At 42.9% G+C, this 13256-nt stretch overlaps 1 long non-coding RNA gene across 1 annotated transcript; it reads right to left on the reverse strand.

Annotated features, from left to right (window-relative positions):
• Window positions 1–3209: 3209 nt before the first annotated feature.
• LOC117997462 lies at window positions 3210–11141 on the reverse strand. Its single transcript, XR_004675823.1, has 3 exons — window positions 10722–11141; window positions 10113–10222; window positions 3210–3857 (listed from the first exon to the last, which is right to left on the reverse strand). It is a non-coding gene; the product is annotated as an uncharacterized LOC117997462 (long non-coding RNA).
• Window positions 11142–13256: the final 2115 nt, after the last annotated feature.

A 13256-nucleotide genomic window follows, 5' to 3' on the forward strand; every position in this document is an offset into this window, starting at 1 on the left:
TATTGGGGCATTTTGAGTACTAATTCATTTCCGAGGGCAAGGAGGCCTTCATCATATGGTGGATCTAGGCCCGTGGTGCTGACCTTCCCCACAGTGTAGGTAAGGCTCGGCCTGGAACCTCCTAAAGCCAGCATGCACCATGAATGTGGGTGATCAGCACGGGTCACTGGGGCAGGCCAGAGAGACTCTGGCAACATCTCTCCCCCCCCAGGGCATGCCGTCTTTGCTTATGATTTATCTCAGGTCCTTGCCCACCAAGACAAAGTGGCTCAAGCACTGGTATTTTTAAAAAGCGCGCCTAGGTCATTAATTCTACCTAATACCCAAGATTGAGAACTACAGATTAGATTTGAAATGTATTCCTTTTCACAACACGTGAACCCATGGTTGGAAATTAAACTTACTGTGTATATTTTAGTCGAATACCAGAAGGAAAAAATAAAAACGAATTCTTCAATTTGCCTACGTGTACTGTTAAAATTCTGTACCGGTCAATAAAAAGAAAATGATTTTTAATGGAGCAAATCTACATGGCTACGGTACACCCACATATCTGTGATGGGGGACAGCCACGTGGTCATCACACCCTCGTACAGCGCCTTGTTCCTTCCTCTCTTCCAGCGCTGGCCGCCTTGTGTTGAGACTTTTTGTTGACCTAGTGTCCTTTTCAGTGGACTTGAGAGCTCTCTGACGGCAGGGGCAGGACACGCATTCATCCTGATGGCCCCCAATGCTTTCACTCTGCCTGGCAAGTGGTATGTCTTCGGTATTTGCAGAAGGAAAGCGGGAATGCTGTTAGAGAGGCAAGCCCAGAGATACCCAAATTTCGACAGAAGGACATCAGGCTTTCCTCTCATCGCAGACTCTCCTGAAATAGCATGCTTCCCAATGACTAAAAAAATGCTAATTCTCAAACAGAAGTACTGACTTAAAACCTCTGTAGCCAAGGATCTCTCAAGGGGTATGCATGTGTTTAGAAAAATGGATGATGTGCTTTATGACAATCAAAACCCTATATGTATTTAATGACTAATACATTTCTCTTAATTTTAGGTATTCAGAAATAGAAGGCACACGTTTCATTTTTCTTTGCATTTTGCAGAATGAGGCCAGTGAGGTGGTGGCTGTCCACACCTTTGCTAGAAGTCTGCCCTCTCCAGCCTAGAAAAATCTGTTCCTAAGCTCTCTGGAAATCTCCATTTTGATACTTTTTAAAAATTTTTTATTTTATTTTTTTGGGGGGGCCACACACTCTCTGGCAGTCTTAGGAAGTTTGTGGATCACTTCTCAGTGCTTTTATAAGCATATGCAGTACAATAAACAAGATTATCAAGGAAACTAATTGTATTAAATATTCTAGCTTAAGAACTCTTGCCTTGGAAAATCCAAATACTTCCAAGGTGAAATTGCAAAGTGACTCTGATGGTCTCTGTTCCAACTTTTATCCAATAGGAAAACACGTTCAAGAAGAGCCTAGGGGCGCCTGGGTGGCTCAGTCAGTAGGGTGTCTGCCTTGGGCTCAGGTCATTCATTATTCCAGGGTCCTGGGATCGAGCCCCGCCCGTATAAGGCTCCCTGCTCAGCAAGGAGTCTGCTTCTCCCTCTCCCACTCCCCTTGCTTGTGCTCTCTTGCTCTTTCTCTCTCAAATAAATAAATAAAATCTTTAAAAAAAAAAAAAAAGAGCCTCGACAAGGTAAAAGGGTGGGAAGGAGACTAGATGACTGTATTTATTGAACTTCATTAAACTTCAAATCATGTCTCTTCTCAAAAGTGACCTTTTTAATGACTCGCAAATTCCCCATTTTCACATTTAAAAGAACACACTAGACTTTCCAAACCGTCACCTCGCATTATATGGACCCTTCCTAAGGCTTTAATATAAAGTTTAAAATAACGTGGAGGCAATTTATTCTTTCATCGTTTTGTTTTACAGACGAGGGAGACAACTGAAGCTCAGAAAGACTGAGTCTTGCTTACGGCAGCATGGAAGTAAAGAGGCAGTACAGCCCGGGGCCCAAATCTCCTACACCTGCATCAGCACCCCCTCCTGGACATATCCGGTCACCCTACCAAACTACTGGCGGCTTGAAATCAACCACAGTGGGAATATTTACACCACAGAAATGGGCAAACGCTAAAATCAGGGTTGTTGTTTTCCCTGCGGAGAGCTGGTTGATGTGGTGTGATATATTTAATTATACCAGCTTCTAATCATGTGTTCTTTCATTTCAACCCCAGAATCCAGAGTGCTTAATAGGAAGCATAATGGTTCAGCATAAAGCTCTCAGTCACAGGGTCTTTAATCCTATACCACTGATTATCTGTGTGACCTTGGGCAGGCTCATTCCGCTGTCTTGGATTCAACTTCTTCTGTGAAACAAAGATGATAATACCGTGCACACTGGTTATGTATATTGGTGATCCCACACTCACGCGGCTAAGCAACCAACGGCTATTAGCTGTGGTTATTTTCGTCTTCTTCCTCCTTCTCCTTTTCTGATTTAGTTGGTCATCATAGCAGATTGACATTATTTGCACTAGATAGGTAAGGATATTTTTTTTTTAAGATTTTATTTTTATTTATTTGAGAGAGAGAGAATGAGAGAGAGAGAACACCTGAGAGGGGATAGGGTCAGAGGACGAAGCAGACTCCATGCCGAGCAGGAAGCCCGATGCGGGACTCGATCCAGGGACTCCAGGATCATGACCTGAGCCGAAGGCAGTCGCTTAACCAACTGAGCCACCCAGGCGCCCAGGTAAGGATATTTTTAAGAGATTACAGACAAAGAGCAAAACCAAACCAAAAACAAAACAAAACAAAACAAAACAAAACCCTGTACAACCAACTTGGGATTCTGGAGAGTGGAGGATTAGCCTGTGGTTCCTGACTTTTGTGGGTAAGAGAGACTGGAAGGGCCAGTGTCATTTCTGCATACATTCTGTAATCTAAGGGAGCATCACAATTCAGCAGTGAAATTACTGAGGGACATGGCTTCAGCATGATTTTAGAGATCTTAGAGAAGACAGATTAGAAGCATACACTGTATTCAGGGTGTTTAGGCAAAGACCAAGTTGCCGCAAAACATGCAATGCTGGGGCCTCTGGCCCCTGTAGTCACATAGCTCCCTTTATGAATATGTTTTCCCTTGTGGTTTCTAGTGGCCAATTTGCACATGTGCTGAGACATACTGTATTTTTCAGAGCTAAGAATTCCTCCCTTAATGAGACTGAGTTTTAGGGGAAGAGGCTTTGCCTGCAGGCTCAGGGGGACTTAGTCCACAGGAGCAAGGGGTTGGAATGTCAAGTTGGATCCCAAGTTGGCTCTGTCTGGAGGACTACAAGCCAGAGGGATGCCCCCTCCCCTTTTCATTGGCATTGGCATGCCCCTGGAATAGGTCCTACAGATTCTGTCCCATCTTTTGGGCTTCCCTGAAGTCAGAGTGCTATCGAACACAGGACTGCTGTGACAGGACGAGGGTAGAGAAGCAGCTTGGAAGAGGTGGGGCAGAACCACCCAACTTCCACTCATCCCAGCCCAACCACGGAAGAGCAAAAGGGGGACAATGTTATCACCGTGGTACCCTAGGTTCACATAAAATCCCAAGAGACTACAGAATGATGTCATGCCGTTCTTACAGACTCAGTGTTACAGGCAGTAAGGTCTATCGGCTCTAAGAAAGGACGGGTCGCCTGGCTCTCCTAGCCCTGCGTCCCCACAGGCACCACGTGGCCCACCTACTTCGGGCTTGCTCCTTTCCAGAGCTGAAGGTCCACTCCCAGAGAAGGCATCAGCTGGGACAACAGGAACCCTCGAAATAGCCAGGCTGTGGCCCAGGAAACATCCGCCTTCCGGTCCCTGAAGAAAAAGATGTTTTAACCCAAATACCAATGTATAATAACAGAACTGCAAGAAAGAAAAATAGACACAGTTTCCATTTATTGTTTGCCGTGTGCCAGGCCTAATCACAGGCTAACCTTCCCAATCAATAACAAACACATGCATAGGGCCTTCTATGGCCAGAGTTCCAAATGCTTTACATGTAATAACTTATTTAACTCCCGCAACAACCCTATAAGGAAGATATTCCCATACCAACTCCATGAGGTAGGAACTATGTCCCTTTCACAAATGAGAAAAGGGAAGCAGAAAAGGAGGAGTACTGTTCAGATCACACATCTGGTAAATACAGGCTTGTGCATTCAAACCCACGTTGTCTAATCTGGGTTCAAACTCAGATCTTAAACACTAATATTCAAACAGGGGATTCCTACAGATGAGTGTGTTCAGTTGTAACAGTCTTCCGGGGGCTTGGAAGAGCCTAAGAGAAAGGAGGGGAAAAATAGAAACTAATCTTGGAGTCATTCAGGGAAGGGTTAAAAATCTAAGAGTCGGTCTCGTAAGAATTATTAGCAAAACAGGGTTTTCAGCAAAGCGTTCCTTTAAAGATATTTGAACTCCGTGGTATGCTAGTAAATTGGCTCTCTGGGGAAGAAAAGAATGGCTCGTAGTGTTTGCCAATTTCTGTGGTGTAAATACTCCCACCATGGCCGAGTTCAAGATTCCAGGAGTTTAACAATCTGTTTGCAAGATTCCTGGGTATTTAACAACCAGTTCTCAAAAGCCTGTAGGAGTTGGCTTCAGCACACGGCAATGCGGGCTCCAGGAGCGGCTTACTCTGCACCCTCCAGGAACCATATCATTTTATAATGCCTACAACATTCAAGGCGGACTTCATATTAAACGTGCAGCTCTGCGCTGTTCCAAGACCTTAGGTAGTAGTCTCTTTCCTGCTATCCCCCCCAAGCAATGTGTTTTTACTTCTTGTATTTCATGAAAGACGTTTTTACTTTTGTTGTTCTTGATTTTAAGAGGACGGTGAGACATTTATATTTCTCTTTCCTTGATCTTCTAGTAAATCTAACAAATGGGTGTGGCTTTTGGAGTGGGAATGACTCTTGGTTGGGTAAAAGCTTTCCTCCGTCAATTGGTCAGCCTTTGGGAGACCTGCGAAACCCACAGATGTTATGTTTACATGTGCACGGGCATGCACACGCACGCACGCACGCACATGCACTCAACACTATTTTCTGCGAGCCCTCTGCCCCTGGAGCACATCTGAACACACAGCCCTCACCAGTTTGGATCTGCACCTGTTCCCAACCACTTTCTCATATTTCAGCTGTGCACAATATTTTGAGGCCCCGACAGCCAGGCAAGTCACTTTGTAAGTACATGATTACCATGAGGTCATGATGTGAATTCAGACCTAGCAAATGAAATGGCAATTACCCTTTGAGAAACGATGTAACTCTAAGGATAATCACCATGTTCTGTGTAATTTTTTTTTTTTTTTAGATCTTTGGGGGTGCTAATTTGTAAAGCACATATAACCAAATGAATAATTATATAGCAAGGGGCTGAAGGCAATTACAAAATAATTGCATGCTACTTGATCCCTCCATGAAAACATGCTTAATAGAATGTTCCCCTACACTGTTTCTTATACCTGTGGAAGACTTTAAGGTTATTCTTTTTCCTTCACTCTTTTGAATACTGTTGTTTGGTAAGATATACTAAAGTGTAGGCCCTAAGTGTAGGTTAGAAACGCAGTATAAAGCTTGATTTTTTCCCCTATGTTATATAAAGAAATTTATGAGAAATTCAATGCTTTATTATAAAATAGGCTTTGTATTAGACGATTTTGCTCAGCTGCAGGCTAATGTAAGTGTTCTGAGCACATTTAAGGTAGGCTAGGCTGAGCTATGATATCCAGTAGGTCAGGGTTGTTTGACTTCGGATATTTTCAAGTTATGATGGTTTTAAGTCGAGGAAGATCTATACTAGAATTACTCAAAAATTTTAAGAATACTATTAGATTAGTCTTTGGATTTTAAATAGCACTTCAGACTTTTAAAAACACGTTCATATGCAACGTGCATTTGTGTGCATCCCTCACAAAATGTTTCCATTCTCAGCTGAAAATTAATAAGCCTGGGAGAGAGAAGCTAAGTGATTTGCCCAATGACTTCTATCTCTTGGCTCAAAGATTCCCCACCTCCCCCCATGCCACATACATGCACTTTCTTACTTTTATCCTGATCTTTATTAGTTTCCATTCCTGAAGTAAGATGAGAAAGAGAGAGACAAAGGGAGAAGAAGCACAGCCACATTGGTTACTAGAATGAAATGGAGTAAGTTGGGGATACGTGAGACATATTTTGCAAGCCCGTACCGAAGCTAGAAAGAATCCCGCATTAATAAACACACAAGAAACTTGCCCCACTGTGTATTCTTCTAAAACAGACTGCACTGACGGTCAACTTTAAAAGCCAATAAGTAATAGTGTTGGATATCTGATGTAATTTGCTGAATCCTGTACTGAAAGTGAAAAACGGAATGGTTGTGTGTGTACAGAATGATTGTAAGCGTATTGGCTGTTTACCCTCATGATCGTGTGGCTTGACCAGGAGGGAGCGAAAGCTTGTTGCTTAATGCCCAGCATCACAAGGCAATATCATATCCCATATCGCTAGCCTGGGAAAAGATGAAAATTCCAAGTACAGTGTCTACTGATTTGAGTATCACTTTTGCACCATTGTGAAGCCAAAAAAAAAAATCGTGGTCAAACCATCATATTGTGGGGGCCCCCTGTAATCTAGAAGGATCTACTTGCATGCTGCTGCCCACCCCCTGCCCCCATTGCTCCCGGACCCTGCCTCTCACTCCATCCCGCCCTTGGCAGTTTCTTGGGCTAATCATGCTTTGCAAATGGTCCAGAATGAGAAACTACAAAAAGCCAAAGAAGTATCTGGTAGAAAAATTATTTCTTGTAGTTTAATAAGAGATTAATTACAGTTGACCTTTGAACAAGATGGGTTTGAACCGCATGGGTTCACTCAGATGTGGATTTTTTGCTGTCTTCTACTGTAAATGTATTTTCCTTATGATTTTTTAAATAACATATTCTTTTCTCTAGCTTACTTTATTGTAAGAATATAGTATATAATACATATAGCACACAAAATATGTGTTAATTGGCTATTATCAGTAAGGCTCTGGTCAACAGTAGGCCATTAGTAGTTAAGTTTTTAGGGAGTCAAAATTTACATGCAGATTTTTGACCACACGGGGCTGGCCTCCATGTTGTTCAAGGGTCAACTGTACTGTTTTACTTCTACTTTTAGGAAATTTTAGATTTTTTCCTTGAAGGATATTGTTTGCTCCAATCCACTGGATACAGAAGTGGCCTAAGAGCTAAAATTGGCCAGCACTGGAACTTTCCAACACCACCAGTGTTCTTAATAAACTGTAGGTGGTGGAGTTTAGAAATGTAGTTATATTATACTTGCAATGAAACTTGTGGTTTTCCAAGCCTTTGTGAAATGATCTACTTCCCAACTCCGTTGCCAAAGTGACTCAGGTCTCTTCCATATCCCTAGAGGATGTGGTGCTAGGGGATGACAACTACGGGAGTAGATGCAAACTGACAATCGATGATCTTTTCCCAGATTCTTCGTGTCACTAATGCTTATTCCACTGATAATTAAAAATGGAAAAGCCATTTTTTCATTTACTTTATCACTCAACATGCCTTTGTTTCCATAAGTTAAATACAGTCACAGGCACCAAAATTATTTAAGTATAAAAGAATAAAAATAGCTTTCTTCTGTGAAGCGTAATATAATGAGAAATTGAACAGCAAGCCAACAAAATCATTGCAGAGTTTAGATTCGCTGTTTCATAGCAAATTAAAAGTGCTATTGATTTAGTAGGAGAACACATTTGTGAAAACTAGACTTCCTAACGGATTTAGGAATGTTTTCAAGATGCATATCAGAGAAATGAGCAGCCGTTAAAATACAGGCCTCCACCAAGCATCCCGTTGGTCAGCTCCTTTGACTTATAAAGATGGCTGCCACCAGGGACGGACTTGTATTTTAAAATTGCTGGGGATGTTCGACATAGTTGGAAATTGGAAAGGGTATAAATGGGAAGTGAGCAGGTAGAGAAAGCATATGTTAAATTTTCTTTTAAGAAGTGTGGTTAACAAGGACTCATTAGAAGTCATAGTTTAAAAGGTATGTATTTCTACAAAGGTGGTTTTGGAGGGCTATTTATTTAGGATGGAAACTTTTAAAATAAACTTATTGGCTGAGGAAAAAAGAATTGGTAGAAAGTGACAAGGTGAGGGCGCCTGGGTGGCTCAGATGGCTAAGCGTCTGTCTTCGGCTCAGGTCATGATCCCAGGGTCCTGGGATCGAGTCCCGCATCGGGCTCCTTGCTCAGCAGGGAGTCTGCTTCTCCCTCTCCCTCTGCCTCTCCTCCTGCTTGTTCTCTCTCTGTCTCTCTCGCAAATGAATAAATAAAATCTTAAAAAAAAAAAGTGACAAGATGGAAGTATAGGAGACAAAAGAGTCCATTGTTGGAGCTCCAGAAAGACATGGGACAGGGCCAATAGCAAGGTGGAGGTGTTGGCCTTGAGCATCCTTCTTACCCTCTGGAACTGAAGTAAAGATGGTGTGGGTACAGGAGGATTTAGCAGTTCCCATTTGTCTGAATGTGGCTTCCAGAATTAAGAGCAATGCTGCAAATATGTTTTGATCAGAGACAGAGACTGTTATCTCCCCAGACATAGATATTGTGATACTATTAATGCAGTCCTAGACTGAATTAGCTTTTGGGGCACCCGGCTGGCTAAGTCGGTGGAGCATGTGACTCTTGATCTCAGGGATGTGAGTTTGAGCCGCATGCTGGGTGCAGAGATTACGTAAGATTTTATTTATTTATTTGTCAGAGCACAAGCAGGAGGAGCAGCAGAGGGAGAGGGAGAAGCAGGCTCCCTGATGAGCAAGGAGCCCGATGTGGGACTCGATCCCAGGACCCTGGGATCATGACCAGAGCCGAAGGCAGACGCTTAACAAACTGAGCCACCCAGGCATCCCAAAATAAAATCTTTAAAAAAAAAAAAAAAAAAAAAGATTGAATTAGCTTTTTGAGACAATAAATCACTTTTCCTTGGGAAATAGTATAATATAAAGGAAAATAATAAGGGTTCTGGCATTAGGTTCAAATCCTGACCCACCTAATTACTAGCTATAGGATTTTGGTCAAGTTATAATTCTCAATTAAATAATAATAATAATAATAATAAATATCCCTCCAAGAATTACCCTGAGAACCAAATGGGAGATAACTAATAGTAAACAAGCAGGAAATACATTATTTTGATTGCTATTACTACTCTTCTGGTAAATGAAAATGAGTAGATATTTTTATAGGGTTATTAAGAAACATTTCCCCCATCCTGTCTATGTACTGTTGATTTTTTTAGACTAAGGGGTAAGACTTTAACCCCACTGAGTGGTGTGCGTGTTAGATTCACTTTATTGTTCCCCTCCCCTAAGATCCTTCTGTGCTCTGACTCCATCCTTCCACGTATTTATTGCCCTCTCCAGCCTGCAGGGTCTGTGAACGTCACGAGAGTCCTGGGCCAGCTACTGCTACTGCATATCCTGCTGCCACCTTCCTCCCTCCCTCCCTACCGACAGATGCGAGGTCTGGTGCAACCCAAGCAATGGGCTCAATTTCAGCACACTGTCTCCCAGCATCCCTTGCAGCTAGGGGTGGTCATGTGACACAGTTCTAGCCAATGAGGTAAAAGCACAAGCCACGGGGTGGGCGCCCAGGTATGTTTATTAAGGAGGCTAGAGCCATGAGAAAGAATGATGGAGAAGAAGGAAGAGGAGCCTGGGGCTTGATGCCCTCGTGCAGGCCCTTCGCTGTGAGATACCACGGTCCTTGTGCATCGAAAACAACCCCTATTTGGTTCAGCCTCTGCCATCAGGGTTATGTTACATTTAGCAAACGCTATTCCTACCCACTGCAGACGCCACCTGTAATGTAATCTCATCGAGGTATTTGGGGGCAGGAAAAGGGACCTACACGGAACAGAGGTACGGCTAGAGCATTGCAGCCTATCTTTACAAAGCATCCTCCACTTTGTTTCATTCCCGGTTTGTTGAGCTATCCCTGACATACACCACTGGGCAATTTAAGGCGTACAAGCGTGACGAGTTATGTACATATACGGCTTTTACACTGATGTCTTACTTTGCAACATGTGTCCATAGGCAAGAGCTGCACCTCTGCTGACCTCTGTCTCCATGATTAGATCACTGAGGCTGTGTCTGCTGGGTAGGTGGTATGCATTCAGCACAGATCTGTAAAACCAAAAGGGGTCATGCAGTGATCAACGGCTCGTGGTACAGACAAGGGATGCCTTGTCCCAGCTCAGGCTCCCAGGAAGTCCTAGGGCCCGCGCTCATCCCATAGTCTCACACCCGGTGTTTGCTGCATTGCACACCCCGTTTGAGTAAAGTCATGCAAACATTCCTTCTGTCTTACACTCGGGCTTCAGGATCTCCTTTTACTTTACCCCCAATTTTATTATTAACTTTTAAAACACCCTCAGGCATTAATGCCGGACTAAAGAAAGTGTTTGTTTTCCAGGTGAGCACACTTTGTTCCCAGTACCCTGGTGTCCTGTCCACAGTCATAAAGAACCAGTGGTAGTAAGGCAGAAGGCTGAAGGCTTTTGTAGCTATAGGAAGAAGACTGATAAAGGGCCTCAAGTGCCCCCTTGAACTTGGGGTGGGTCACTCTGCCCTCCCGCCCCCTATTGTTGGCATCTCAGGAAAAATGGCTTTTCCCCAGTCATACCTGTCATGCGTCTAAGTGGAAGACAATCTGTGGATTTCTTGTACCACCCCGAAATGGGACGGTCCTGGCCCAAACATTTCCTTGATACTGAACAGCTCCCTAAGTCCGTCCACCTGCTGCACCTGTCGCATGACGGACACGGGGAGATGAGATACGGCATTTGCACCTGGCCAGCCATAAACGGCTTCTCAGTCGCACACGAAGGTTAACAGGCCCAATTCCCTTCCCTCCTTAGACCCAGAGTGTGAAAACATGAAAGAGAGCTGTAATTATTGATAAACAATAAAAACTTCTACAGCGTGTGTAACAGGCATGGATTTCTTTGCCTGCCCAGAGAGGAAGCGGACCTTTTCCTGGTTGTTGACAAGGACGTGTCTCCTCGTCCCTGTGCCCTTTATTTATTTATCGTTTTCAAGATTTTTTTTTTTTTTTAAGTAAACTTTACACCCGACGTGGGGCTCGAACTCCCAGCCCCGAGATCAAGAGCCACGCCGACAGAACCAGCCAGGAGCCCCTCCGTTATTTCCTTAACATTCCAATTTAGACGGCAGGGCTGGTTTGTGTCAGAGACACAGGAGGGAACTCCTTGATGAGTGCTCTCTCAGCTAGCCAGTGATTCTGCCTTTCTCAAAGCAGGAACTTTTCTCTCCATAACTTTGCCTGGTTCTTTCTGTTGCATCTGCCCCCACCCCCCACAGCCAGGCTTTGCTCTCACAGCCCCTTTTTTGTGACCCAGCATTGATCCTGATACAGGACAAGTGGGGCTCAGCTTGGGAAGCAGGGCAGAGCTGGGTGCGTTTCATGGAGTCCTCTCTGTAATTATGATTCAGGGGATCCTGGCGGGCTGAAAGCACAATTCAAATGAGTTTATAGACTTCTGCAGCCCGCTGTCATCTACTTAGCCACAATGTGGTAATTTGAGAGCATTAAAAAAAAAAAAAAAGACTCCATATTAGCAGATCATTTGAATGTGCCCCCCCTCTTTTTCCTCCACAAACCCTAAGGCTCTACACTTTTGTTACCAGTATGTTATATAAGCATGAATCATTCTGAGAACTGAGTAACTCCTTTGACCATGGGGAGTTCAGAGGCACACAAGGAACTTGAGCTGAAATGCAAACTTGCCATATTGGTGACACTTTCCACTCCTGTTTTCTACTAGTTTCTAAACTTTTCAAGTACGAGAGCCCATTTTTTACCCAATACTAGTTGTTTTGTTTTAGTCTCTGTTGATTGAGATTATCAAAAGCTGCCATGAAGGCAGCATATTTTGTATTTATTAATCATCACAACAGCCACTTACGAAAAACAGTACATCTATTCCAGCACATTCTTTATTCTGTCCTCGATAATACTTGGTATAAATATAGATTCCAGGACTCCTTAATGAAACTTCAAGGCTTCCCAGGGGTTCGAGGGCCAAATTATACAGTCACTCTTCGAAAGAGTGAATGACTGTTGCAGGAGGAATTTAGAGAGAGGGCTGTTAAAAGACTCTTGCAAACATTTGCAGAATAAGATCTTTGGTACGCCATGTTCCACAGGACGAACGAAGAGAATGCTAGGAAGCTAGCTCTTGAATTTCCAGCAATAACTTTAGGTGTTATGCTCCTGCAATTTAACCAACCTATGAGCACTGTCTTTTTTTTTTAATGGACCAATGTAATTAGATAAAAATTCATAATCAGCTCAAATATTTTTTATCTTCTTGGGGCACCTGGCTGGCTAAGTCAGTGAAGTGTGCAACTCTTGATCTCAGGGTTGGGGGTTTGAGCCCTATGTTGGGTGTAGAGCTTACTTTAGAAAAAAAAAATTTTTTTTGGTATCTTTTATCTTCTTATAGTGCATAACCCTTAACCAGTATAATCACTGTACATTAACAACAGTGACTACACTTGAAAATCCCTGTTTAGTAAAACTAAGTTAAGTAAAATATGGACTACATGGGTGCCTGGGTGGCTCAGTCAGTTAAGCGACTGCCTTCAGCTCAGGTCATGATCCTGGAGTCCTGGGATCGAGTCCCACATCGGGCTCCCTACTCAGCGGGGGGTCTGCTTCTCCCTCTGACCCTCTTCCCTCTCGTACTCTCTGTCTCTCCTTCTCTCTCTCAAATAAATAAATAAAATCTTTAAAAAAAAATTTAAAAAAAATATGGACTACATAATGCACAATCTGATTTAATTTTTATATGAGATTATTAACAAAATACTGAGCTATCATAGGTCATCTAAATCATGTTCTCGCCCTTTATTCAGACCTGTAAAATAATATTCAGGTCATTGGATATGTTTTAAAAAGTTATTTCTAGCTTCATTTTCCCTTTTGATTTGAGGCAAGCAATGGTTTCCACAAGAGTCTCCGATTCACATCTTCAAACAGAGTAGAATTCTAGTGTAAATTATAGTCCTTTCTTCTCTAAAAAAGTGCCAAGAAAAAAAACACACTGTATCTCATTTTTCAATAATCCTCAACTGTTGATATTTCCTTCTGGGAGTCTACTCTTCCTGATGGAATTACATTCGGTTCGTAATCTAA

The sequence above is a fragment of the Mirounga leonina genome, unplaced genomic scaffold (assembly GCF_011800145.1).
Source record: "Mirounga leonina isolate KUSES-001 unplaced genomic scaffold, KU_Mleo_1.0 Mir_366, whole genome shotgun sequence".
NCBI lineage: Eukaryota > Metazoa > Chordata > Mammalia > Carnivora > Phocidae > Mirounga > Mirounga leonina.